This window comes from Rousettus aegyptiacus, unplaced genomic scaffold (assembly GCF_014176215.1).
Source record: "Rousettus aegyptiacus isolate mRouAeg1 unplaced genomic scaffold, mRouAeg1.p scaffold_m13_p_3, whole genome shotgun sequence".
In the NCBI taxonomy this organism is placed as follows: domain Eukaryota; kingdom Metazoa; phylum Chordata; class Mammalia; order Chiroptera; family Pteropodidae; genus Rousettus; species Rousettus aegyptiacus.
Window position 1 is genome coordinate 150,363,396 of NW_023416306.1, and position 10,998 is coordinate 150,374,393.

At 37.9% G+C, this 10,998-nt stretch overlaps 1 pseudogene; it reads left to right on the forward strand.

The window, feature by feature from the left end:
- The first annotated feature begins 10,627 nt into the window (after window positions 1-10,627).
- LOC118601274 lies at window positions 10,628-10,748 on the forward strand (annotated as a pseudogene).
- The last annotated feature ends 250 nt before the right edge of the window (window positions 10,749-10,998 follow it).

Here is a 10,998-nt window from a genome sequence, read left to right on the forward strand (position 1 = left end):
TTTTGTCTTCTGTCCCTTTTTGTCAAATTAAGAAAAATTAAAATATACCATATTAAGCTCTGCATAGCATATTTAAAAACATGTACATGTTTCTGAAATATAATCATTTGGAATAAGCTTTACCTATAAACACGATTCATTTTATATTAGAAATATACATATTTTGTATTAAAAGGATATCTTTTCATGCTTAGTAGAAGGGTTGTCATTTACATCTTCGAATTTATCTTAATGTGCCATATTAATGAGACATTAGATGGAACATGTAGGATTAGGATTATTAAAAAAGTGTATATTCATTATATTATACTAAATTACAGTTCAGAAAAAGGAAAGAACATTTGGATTATGGTCACCAAAATCAGGCAAATGCTAAGCTGGGGTGTGTATAAACCCACAGATTTCATGTATCATACTTAAAGAATATGCAAGCTGATTTACGTTGAGAATAGATATGCTCTTGATTAAATCACTTATTAAACCTTCAGTGAGTCATTTTACTAGGTACAACCGAAATCAGTAGGATGTAAATTACGTGTCATCTGCATGAGAGTCCCAAACAATTTGCCCTCTTCCTGCCAGGGATCACAGTGGCACAACTGGAAATGCAGCGGTATTTAGTATTAAAGGACAGTATTTTTTCTGGTGACAGGAAACATGCTGGTTAAATGAAACACATCTTCAAAGGACTTCTCCATGTATGTGAGCTGCACTGATCTTGGAGCCAGAGATTCAAAGGGAGGTTGACATGAAATTTGGGCCCCATAAAACTTCTTTGTTATTCTTAAAATACAGTTTACTTAGTGTTTTCCCTCTTAAAGGATCCGAAAGGGTTTTGCTGATGGGTAGCCAATGAATCTCACCATAGAAGTACATTTTTTTCTGGGGAAGGTAAAAAGCCCCTTTATGAAATGACACGACTAAATAATGGCTTCTTAAGTATTCATTCAACACTTATTATACAAAATATTAGTTTTATTCTCCCCCTCCATACGTGCTTATTAAAGGAAACTAAATATAATTAAACCATATACTTGAAAAAGTATAAATTGTAAATTGGTATAAGAAAATCCTTAGATCGCTTTGTAATTAAAAGCAAGTGGCTAGAGAGGAATCCGTCTTGTGTGTAAACCCGTTAAGAAACCTTTCGGTTTCAGTGTCCAGTAAATTGTGCCGAAAGGGAAAAGTCATTCTTTTGTCCAGAGTTCTAGATTCCATTTTGCTCCAAAGGATATTGTATGAATGCACAGTAACTGGCCCATGTAAGAATACTCCAGGTCTCCAGTCCCATCCTGAAGCGCAAGCTCTTGACTTTTCTTTATCAGATAAAGTCAGTGTCCTGGGACAGCACTGAATTTTTTTTTTTATTTTGCATATTGATTTCTTTTTAATGATGGTGAGATTGGTTAACAAAATCCAATAAGTTTCAAGTGTACAATTCAACAGTAAGTCATATATATGTTGCATTGTATATTTACTGCCCATAGTTAGATTCCTTTGCCACCACATATGTGACTCCTTTTACCCCATCTGCCTCCTCCCTTCCCCGCACCATTGTAACCAGGGCAGCACTGAATTTAAGCAGATACCAAGTTGTGCCCCTAGATTCATAACACAGTTGACACTTGAGCAGCACAAGTTTGAATGGCATAGGTCCATTTATATGTAGATTAAAAAAAAAAGTAAATATATAATCAGCCCCCTATCCAGGGGTGTCACATCCATGGATTCAACCAACCATGGATAAAAAACAGTATGTTTGGTCTCTGGTTGGGAAACCACAGGTGCAGAGGCATGACTGTATGGAATGCATCGTTCTATGTTACCTTATGTAGGGGATGTGAGAATCCATGGATTTGGGTATCCTCAGGGGTCTTGGAACCAATTCCCCTTGGAAATAAAGGGACAACTGAAGTTTTGGGGGAGTCAGAAGTTACATGTGGATTTTCAACTGCATGGGTGGGGGGAGGTGTCTCTAACCACCATGTTGTTCAAGGGTCAACTCCACTGTTAATGGGTTTGCTCTCATGTAGCACCCACTACTTCTTGTCTATTTACCAATTAATACAGCGTGTCACAAACATCCCAGTGGGAATTCACAGTGTAGCATGAATGTCTAAAGCAAGGTATACCTTTAGATAAAATACAGATTCCTGTAGCTTATAAATTTGTGAGTGATTCCTTTTGTACAACTGCGATGTGAAACCATATTTATTTTTTGACAGTGAAAAAAATTTAGAATTAACCAACTGGACTCAGTTTAGATTATTTCAATTTTATAGAGTCCTAAAATATTAATATATTTGGAATGCTTGCAGTTACAAGAAAGAGAAAATCCAATTCAAAATTGGTGAAACAGGAAATTGGCTCACTGCAAAATCAAAGATAGTCTGGGCTTTCAGAATTGGTTTATTCATGTTACTCCAAGTCTGTACATCTGTACTTTTCTCAATTCTACCGTCTTATGTATTCTGCCTGCGTTTTCAGACTGGAGCTAGGTGTTTGTGTTTCTGGACCTCATATATCATCATCTAAAAAAAAAGTACTTCCTGTTACCTCTCAAGAGGAAAAATTTCCCAGAAGCCTCCACATATTTCTCCTTGCATCTTATTAATATAGATTTGTCATATGCAAGATTCTTGTCTCTATGTTCTGATTTTCTAAACTAGTCACTGGTGAGAGAAATAATCACCATGATTGGCTTAGACAAATCAGCCTGACCTTGAACCTAGAATGCATTCCCCAGACTATGGTTGCATACAAGGAGTTGACCATAATGTCCACAACATTGATACAGCATTTAAAAATCACATTTGTTCATATCGACATTGATTTAATCAGGTGCATCTTTATCTGGAATCTGTATAGTTCATGTGGCGGAAGCTTTCTAAAATATTTGATTGAAAGCTCAGATTTTGTCATTGGTAATAAATTTTGTCAGTTCTTTTCCCTGAAGCAACTGGCTCACTTCATCACATCAGATACTGAAGTCTGAGTAACTGTAGTTTGTCTCTTAGTCATTCATTCTTTGAAGTAAAAATGACCTTGCATGAAAAAAAAATGACTATCTCAGCTCATAACTCAATCAGAAAAGGCTATTTGAGAAAACTATACTTTGTTTGGTATGCTGAAGCGATTTGTGCATTCTTCCCATTTTGCCACATAGAATATTAAAAATATATGTTTTGGAGGAGCAAGATTTTAAAAATTAACAATTTTTGGTGCTTCATTGAGGACATTCTTAGGTGAAACTGACTTCCCCCCCCCCCCCCCCGCAAGTGCATGGTGGTAAAGAATACAATGGCTACTAGTACAGCTTGGCTCCATTGCCTTAATTCCTGCCAAAGCACCCAGTTTTACTCACCACTTCTTTTGCACAAGCATTGCAAATGTTAATCCAATGAAAAAGGCAGATGGTGTGTTAGTATGGAAATAATTTTGATTTCATGGTGTGGTTGCGAGGGTCTTGAGCACCTCTATGAGTCTGCAAACTATACTGTTGAAGTCACTGTTACATGTCCATCTCATTTTCATTTTCAAATATATTGGCATAAAGTAAGAACCTTCTTTCACCTTTGTAGTGTTTGTAATATCTGTAGGGATGTCCCTGCTTTCATTCCTAATACTGATGATTTTTGCCTTCTCTTAGACTCAACAAGAAATTCTTTTCAAAGAACCAACTTTTGGCTTTGTTCATCCTTTGTTTTGGTTTTGGTTTAACTTTATTTCTACATTTATATTTATTTATTCTATTTTCTAATTTGCTATTCCTAACTTTTTGAGATGAACACTCCGCTCTTTGTTTTCAGCCTTTGTATTTACTATCTGTATTTTAAGGCTATATGTTTCTTTTTAACCACTGGCTTTAACTGCATTAAATAAGATTCGCTAGGTTGTATTTCCATTGCCAATCATTATTATCAATTTCTATTATGATATCTTCTTTTACCTGTGGGTTAATTAGACCCATATTGATTAATTTTCAGATTTTTGGCAATTTTCTAGTTAATTGCTTAATAACCATGGTCAGAGAAACTGTATGATATTAATCCTTTGAAATATGTTTAGCCTTTTTTTGTGGCTTTCTCAAATTTTGATAAATATTTTAATAAATATAAATTTTGAGTGCATATTAAGGGTGCACTCTTCTAAATTACTACATATTAAGATTTTTTTATTGTTTAACAATGTCTTTTAAATGGAGTATTGTCCATTTACATTTAAGATTATTATTGATATTTTGGGCTTAAATTTACCATCTTACTATTTGTTTCCTTTTTGTCTCATCTTTTCTGTGTATCTTTTCTCTCCTTTCTTACCACATTTTGGAATAAGTCATTTACATTATTATTCCTTTGCTTATTAACTATACATCTTTTAAAAATTAAATTTATTGGGATAACTGGTTAATAATATAAATGTCAGGTGTACAACTTCAGAATACAACATCTGCATATTCCATTGTGTGCTCACTACTCAGATCCTAGTCTCCTTCCATCACCAGATGTTTGACCCCTTTACCTTTCTATCCTCCCCCAGTGCACGTCCCCTCTGGCCACCTCCCTACTGTTGTGTCTCTGTTGGTTGTCTTTGTTCATTTGTTGCTTTTTTGTTTTATATCCCACATAGGAGTGAAATCATGTGGTTCCTGTCCTTTTCTGTCTGACTTATTTCACTTAGCATGATACTCTCAGGATCCATCCATGTTGTCTCAACTGGCTATGTATCATCTTTTTATTTTTTTAGTGGTTATTGAAATTACAGCTTGTCTACTCCTCAGTACTTTACAACCTCCTGCACTAACTCCTTTTTTCATACTATTTTGACATGAATTTTAAACTCTGTAAATATTTTAAACTTAAAGACATTACTGTCACTTAGTATAGTTTTTATTAATTTAGATTTAGTCACATACTTACTCTTTGTATTGTTCTTTATTCCTTTCTATATGATTTTATGGTTTCATTTGGAATGATATTTCTTCATCCCAAAAAAACTCCTTTTACTGACCATTGCTCTGCTAGTCATAAATTCCTTAAGTTTTTATTTTTCCTTGGTGTGAAAATGTCTTTTTTTAAAGCTTTTTGGGTGAGATACAGAGCACTGACTTGGTGGTGGTTTTCATTTTGCACTTCGAAAGTATTTCATTGTCTTCTGGCTTTCTTGGTTTCTTTTAGTCTTAATGTTCTTTCGAAAGGCAATGCCTTTTATTTTGGTTAGTTTTAAGATTTCATTTTTGTCTTTTAGTAGTTTTTTATATTTAGCCTATATATAGTTTTCTCTGTGTTTATCTTGCCAAAATGTTTTATTATCTCCTGAGTCTTGGCCATTATTATCTCCTCGAATAATCCTCCTGCCACATTGTCTTTCTCTTCTCTCACTGCATTTACAAATGTTATACCTTTTTACCAAGTCCCTTATCCCTTACATTCTTTTCTGAATTTTCTGTCTTTAGCCTTTCCATATTTCAGTCTGAATATTCTACATATCTTCCAGTTTATTTTATTTTATTTTATTTTATTTTATTTTATTTTATTTTATTTTTTTAGCTGTATCTGATCTTCTGTTAAACTGATCTATTGAGTTCTTAGTTTTAGTTTTTGTATTTTTTTGTTCCAGAATTCCCATTTGATTTTTTAACATAGTTTTCAGTTAACTGTTGATACTCCCTCGTTACTTAATTTAGTAAACATATTACCAATCATTAAAGTTCATGTCTGATAATTTCACTATCTAGATCTCCTGAACACTGCTTTCAGATTGGCAGATATGGAACCAAATAGCAATCTTACCTCTCTGGGCCTCCCTTCTCTCTGGGGTCTTTGCCTCTGAAGTTATAGTTGCTGTCATAGCTCTCCAGTGCCTTCAAATCTCTTTTAATATTTTGTACAGCTTTTCTCATTTTTGTTTGGTGGAAGGGTTCCCATGTCAAATGTTAATCCTTTTCTTACTCTTAACTGGCACCCTCACCTCCCTATCTCTATATTAAACATCGTATTACTTTAGCTTTGGCTTGCCTTCACCTTGACTTTATATATGCTATTCATTTCAAGTTTAGCCTTGTCACTAGCCAGCCTGCAGACTGTACCCACCCATGATGGAGAGGGTTGGAGGTGGTGAATAGTGTGCACAAGGTCTCATGATATAAACCAAGTCCTCTGAAATAGACAGCAGGAGCTGAGAGAAAACAGGATCAGACACCTCGGAAATAGGTGTGGATGTGGCAACTATTCTAAAGTTTGCGTCCCATCCAGTCCAAAATGTGTTATAAAGGTAGGCCAGACACCTCAGATAAAACAAGTAGGCCAATCAAAGAGATTCAGGATCCCATTGACATATTGCATGCCTATAGGTTCTGATTAAGTTACAGAACCACATTGTTTATGATTTAGAAATCAGTATTTCCTTTTACTTACGACACAGTGGGTTTTTCATGTTTTCTAGGCAGTTATTTTTCTAGCCTAAGGTTTTTATTGACCCTTGTATATCAGATGTGGTAGGTACATGGGCTGATATAGCTGCAGTAATGGCAGAGACAAGAGATGGCCAATGCGGAGTCCTTTTCCAGCCCCAAGCTTACCCTTTCAGTTCATTCTAAGTGGAACGGAATCTCCCAGAGCCTAAGCGCTGAAATGAGTTTCAGATAGAAGCTAAGTGAACTTCATCTGTCTTTTTATCTGAATTGGGTGGGATGAGTGGAGAAATACTGCAGTTTAATTACTGAAAACCATCCCTTCGTGGGCTTGTGATTCATTTTGTGTGACCTTAGACTTCTTTGAAAACATGAGGACAGGAAGCAAAAAAAAAAAAAAAGTGGTTTCTATTGATAATATCTTTTCCTTTTTAGAAACCAGAAAACTATCTAATTTCACAGGTTCCAGCATGTCTGTAGTTAACATCTCTGTTTCTCAACCTATGTTAGTCACTCTCTGAATAGCAAGTCAGAAAGAAAACCTACAAGTTATCCGGGTCATGGGTGAGAGGGCCAAAGAAATGACAAGTACTGAAACATAAAGAAAGCTTCTGTGTCACCATTAATTAGATGGTGTGGCATAACCACCAAGGAAGGCACTGGCGCATGCGCGCATGGCGCACACAGCAAGCCTAATGGAAATTGGACATTGGCTTAAAAAAGGCAAGATCCTCAGCTTCTGCTTTTCTAAATGGCATGGAAGATAAAGTCAAATTTAGGGTGCATTTTTTTTTTATAATGAAGTTTTCATGACATTATTTTGTAGCTAACGTTGCACAAAGTGTGTTTTAGATAAAGGAGTAAGATGGCATAAGACGTAGAATTAACGTGGAGCAGTAAGAGAGACAGATTGGCTATCCTAAAATGGTTGACTTTAAGGTTTGTTACAAGTTAGTACTTAATTGTGTCAGAACCTAAGTTTTTTAGATGCTTGATTTTTTAAAACCCAAATTGACTTCAGAATCAACTAATAATGATGAAAGTAGTAGCAAATCAATGTGTTGATTAAAGTGCCAGTTTATTAATTTACAGTTCTAGAAATTAGGGCACTTCTAGCCTCATATCAGAAGATAACTGAGAGGCGACATTGGTCATCAGAAGTTAGTTTAGACATAGAATTAGAGCACAAGAAGTGTATAATTGTGAACGTCATTTCTTTTTTTCTCTGGCTCGGGGCAAGCATGAGTGATAATTTTTGATAGAATATTTGTCGATTTTAGTTTTTTTTATTCTGTGGTGAACACTGTCAATTTTTGTTCTTTGGCTTCCTTTTTCTGGACTCCAAGCAGAGCCCATTTCTTCTGTTGTCAGATAAGTTAACATGACTATGTCAGGCTCCAGCTTTTTTTCACATCCAGCTTCCACTTCTGCTTAGACACTTTAATTGGATTACTGCAACACCTTGCCCACTTCCTGCTTTGACTGGAGAGAATTGGTTTTAACCATAGGTGAGAATTTTACCAGTGTAAGCCTGGGAAAATGCCTTTATCTTACAATGCAGAGGACATAAATTTACTAGACCTAATACTTCATTACATTTCCAACTAAGAAGAATTTAATTACTTTCTCTAAGTACACCATCAATTTGGAGAGGAGAGGGACTATATCAAATAATTTCTCACTTGTGATTTTTACACTAAGAGCAAACAAATGTTTAAAGAGATTAAAAGAAAAATCAATTTTTAAAAAGAAAGTTTAAAATTTGGGGTCTGTTTAGCCTGAAAGGGATTGTTGTAAGTTGATTTTGTAAATACTCCATATTCCAAGATGGAAGATAATAAATTACAGCGATAGACTAATTAGACATGATCAATGCAATAGTAAAAACAAAGTAAAACAAGTTGCCGACGTGTCTGTGGCGAAGGGCTGGCATTGTGGTAACTCTGCCAGATTAAAGATCCTGGAAAATACATTACATTTGCATTGTAAGTTTCAGTGAAAGGACTGTATAAAGCCAGAATGATTTTTTTTTTTTTTTGAGAAAGGTTGATGACAGTAAGCATGTGAGTCCCTAATGTATGCCCGAACAAACCTGCCAGATGTTTTTTTTGTCATCTTACTTACATGTGTAGAAATTGAGAACTCAAAGATAATTTTCAGGAGAAGACAAACTCTCAGATATGAAAATATACACATGTTCAAGACTATAGTATTAATCTAGAGAATTAACCATATGTTATAATCAGTTCAAATTTAAAGTTTTTAAAAAGCACAAATTTATATAGATTAAGAGAATGTTGAGATGAATTGTAAATGGAGACAATTTTTTTATTTTTGAGAGGAGGAGTCAGTTGACTCTCTACTAGAGGAGACAGAATTTGCATGTCTTAGCAGTTACCTACAACTTACAAAGTTTTAAAAGAGTTGCCAGAGAATCAGAATCTGATAAGACAGATGGATATGGTGTAGGCAATACAGTTTTCCACTGACGTACAAGTTTTTCCTACCTGATGTTCAGTAATTTGCCTGAGATAATACATGTAATAAATGGCATGGTGGAGGCAGGATTGGGGAAAATTCCTCCTGGTAAGTGAGGACAGGATGTTTGAAATGCAGGGGAAGCCGTGAGGAAGTCATTGGCGGCTGTTGCGGTCACTCCGCTTTGAGGCAGTGTCGGCCGGACTGAGGTGTGACTGGAGTGTGTGAGCAGCTGTGGCAGCAGACTCTGAGCCTGATACTTTTGCACAGGACGTGTACCGGGGAGTGCTTTTAGGGATGATAGGAGTGAGGGAACACAAGGAGCTGGACCGAGCAGAGGAGAAAATGGAACTGTGGTGTAGTTACAACAGAGGCTTTAGTTGAAATCCATGGGGAGCTCTAGAGCTGGGGTGGCCCTTCTGAGATGTCTGGAATTAAAACAAGATGCTGAGAACACTCCCTGGGGAGGGCAACACTCCAGGCAGCTTGGGGGAGTATTTACTTCTATTCCAAAATTTGGGCAGAGCACACCATTCGTGAATTTCCTTCCTCTACTGTCTTTTTGACTAGAACCTCTTCATGTCTAGGTGCTTACCTCCTCTCACCTGTAGGCTTTCTTGCTGGGATGCCCAGCCTCCCTCATCCTTGAAAGCTCTGAGCCCCTTCTCAGGCAGTGACTGATGTACTTGACTATTTCCCATTTAAAGTGAACATGGGATTACCAAGAGACACTGCGGTGCATCACCTTGGTGCCAGGCACATTCTCTTCTGCCCCCATTGGCCCTGATGATGAGAGTCCATTATTCCCAACATGGTGACCTCTTGCCTGCTGGTCCCTTAGCACAAAGAACCCAGAGTGACTGGGTGACACCTGGAGCTTGAAGTTGAATGAGACTCTTGTCTTCTCTGGTAGAAACAGATTCTTTAGACCCACAGAGCCTAAAGTCATGGGTGTAGGAAGCCCAAATTCCCCAAGGGGGCCATCGATGAAGACGTACAGCGGGGTCATTCCCATGTCTGCTGGCGGTTCCCAGTTTCATGTATTCTGCCTCTCAGAGCCACAGAACCACTAGATGGTCATTGATTTAGGATATATCCTGCGTCCTGAGGAATGGTACCCAAACCCCACAGGGTGTCGTTCCCAAGCTGGCACCTCAGCTACACCTTTAAAAGGCCACTCAATTGTTCTGTCAGGCCAACAATTGTTGTATCAGGCTACAGTGCCAGTGGATCCCATGGCTGGAACCACCCCCGCCAGTACTGATCAGTAATTGGATGTGAGCTGCCCCCAGCAGGAGACTGCCTGCTTCTGAAAGGCGATTCCTGGAGAGGGACTTATATCTGCGTGTTTAGGGGAACGAGCATCTCATGGCAACGGGGAATCTGGGTGGCACACAGCACCCATTGCATTGGCCCTGGGAATAAAGAGGAGGGCTATGGACAAGAGAAGGACTTCTGGAAGAACCGATGGGCTGTGCTGATCAGATAGCGTAGAGTTCTTTCACTCGAGAACATTTAACACCTCTGCTCAGCCCTGTGCTAGATAAGGGTCATGGGTAGGAAAGGTCCTTGGCCTTAAGGAGCTCACAATTGGGAACCATGCACCAATGGAAGTCAAGACAGTGTCAAGATTTCAGCATACAGCATCAATGTGTGTGGGGGGGGGGCAGGGAGGCATGTGCTAAAAAGACAAGACAATCCCGTGATGTAATGGAACTTTTTAAGATTAGCTTTGTAGACTATGGCCATGCCATCCTGAACACACTGATCTCATCTGATCTTGGAAGCTAAGCAGGGTCGGGCCCGGTTAGTACTTGGATGGGAGACCACCTAGGAAGACCAGGTGCTGCTGTAGGCTTTAAAAAATAATAATAAAAATTTTAAAATTAGCTTTGGAGCTCAGATTTTTTCCTGTCTCAAAGGACTCCCGAATCCCCTACTTGAAAGGAGACTTGTTCCCGGCTAACTCTGAAGTACAGAGCTACAGAGTGTGGGTGCCGTCCTGCTGACCTGCCCTCTCCACAGGGACACACACACATCCACAGGTCCCCTATGCGAATGGCACTGCACATAGGATGGAAGATCTTGTCTGTGGACTCAGGAATCCC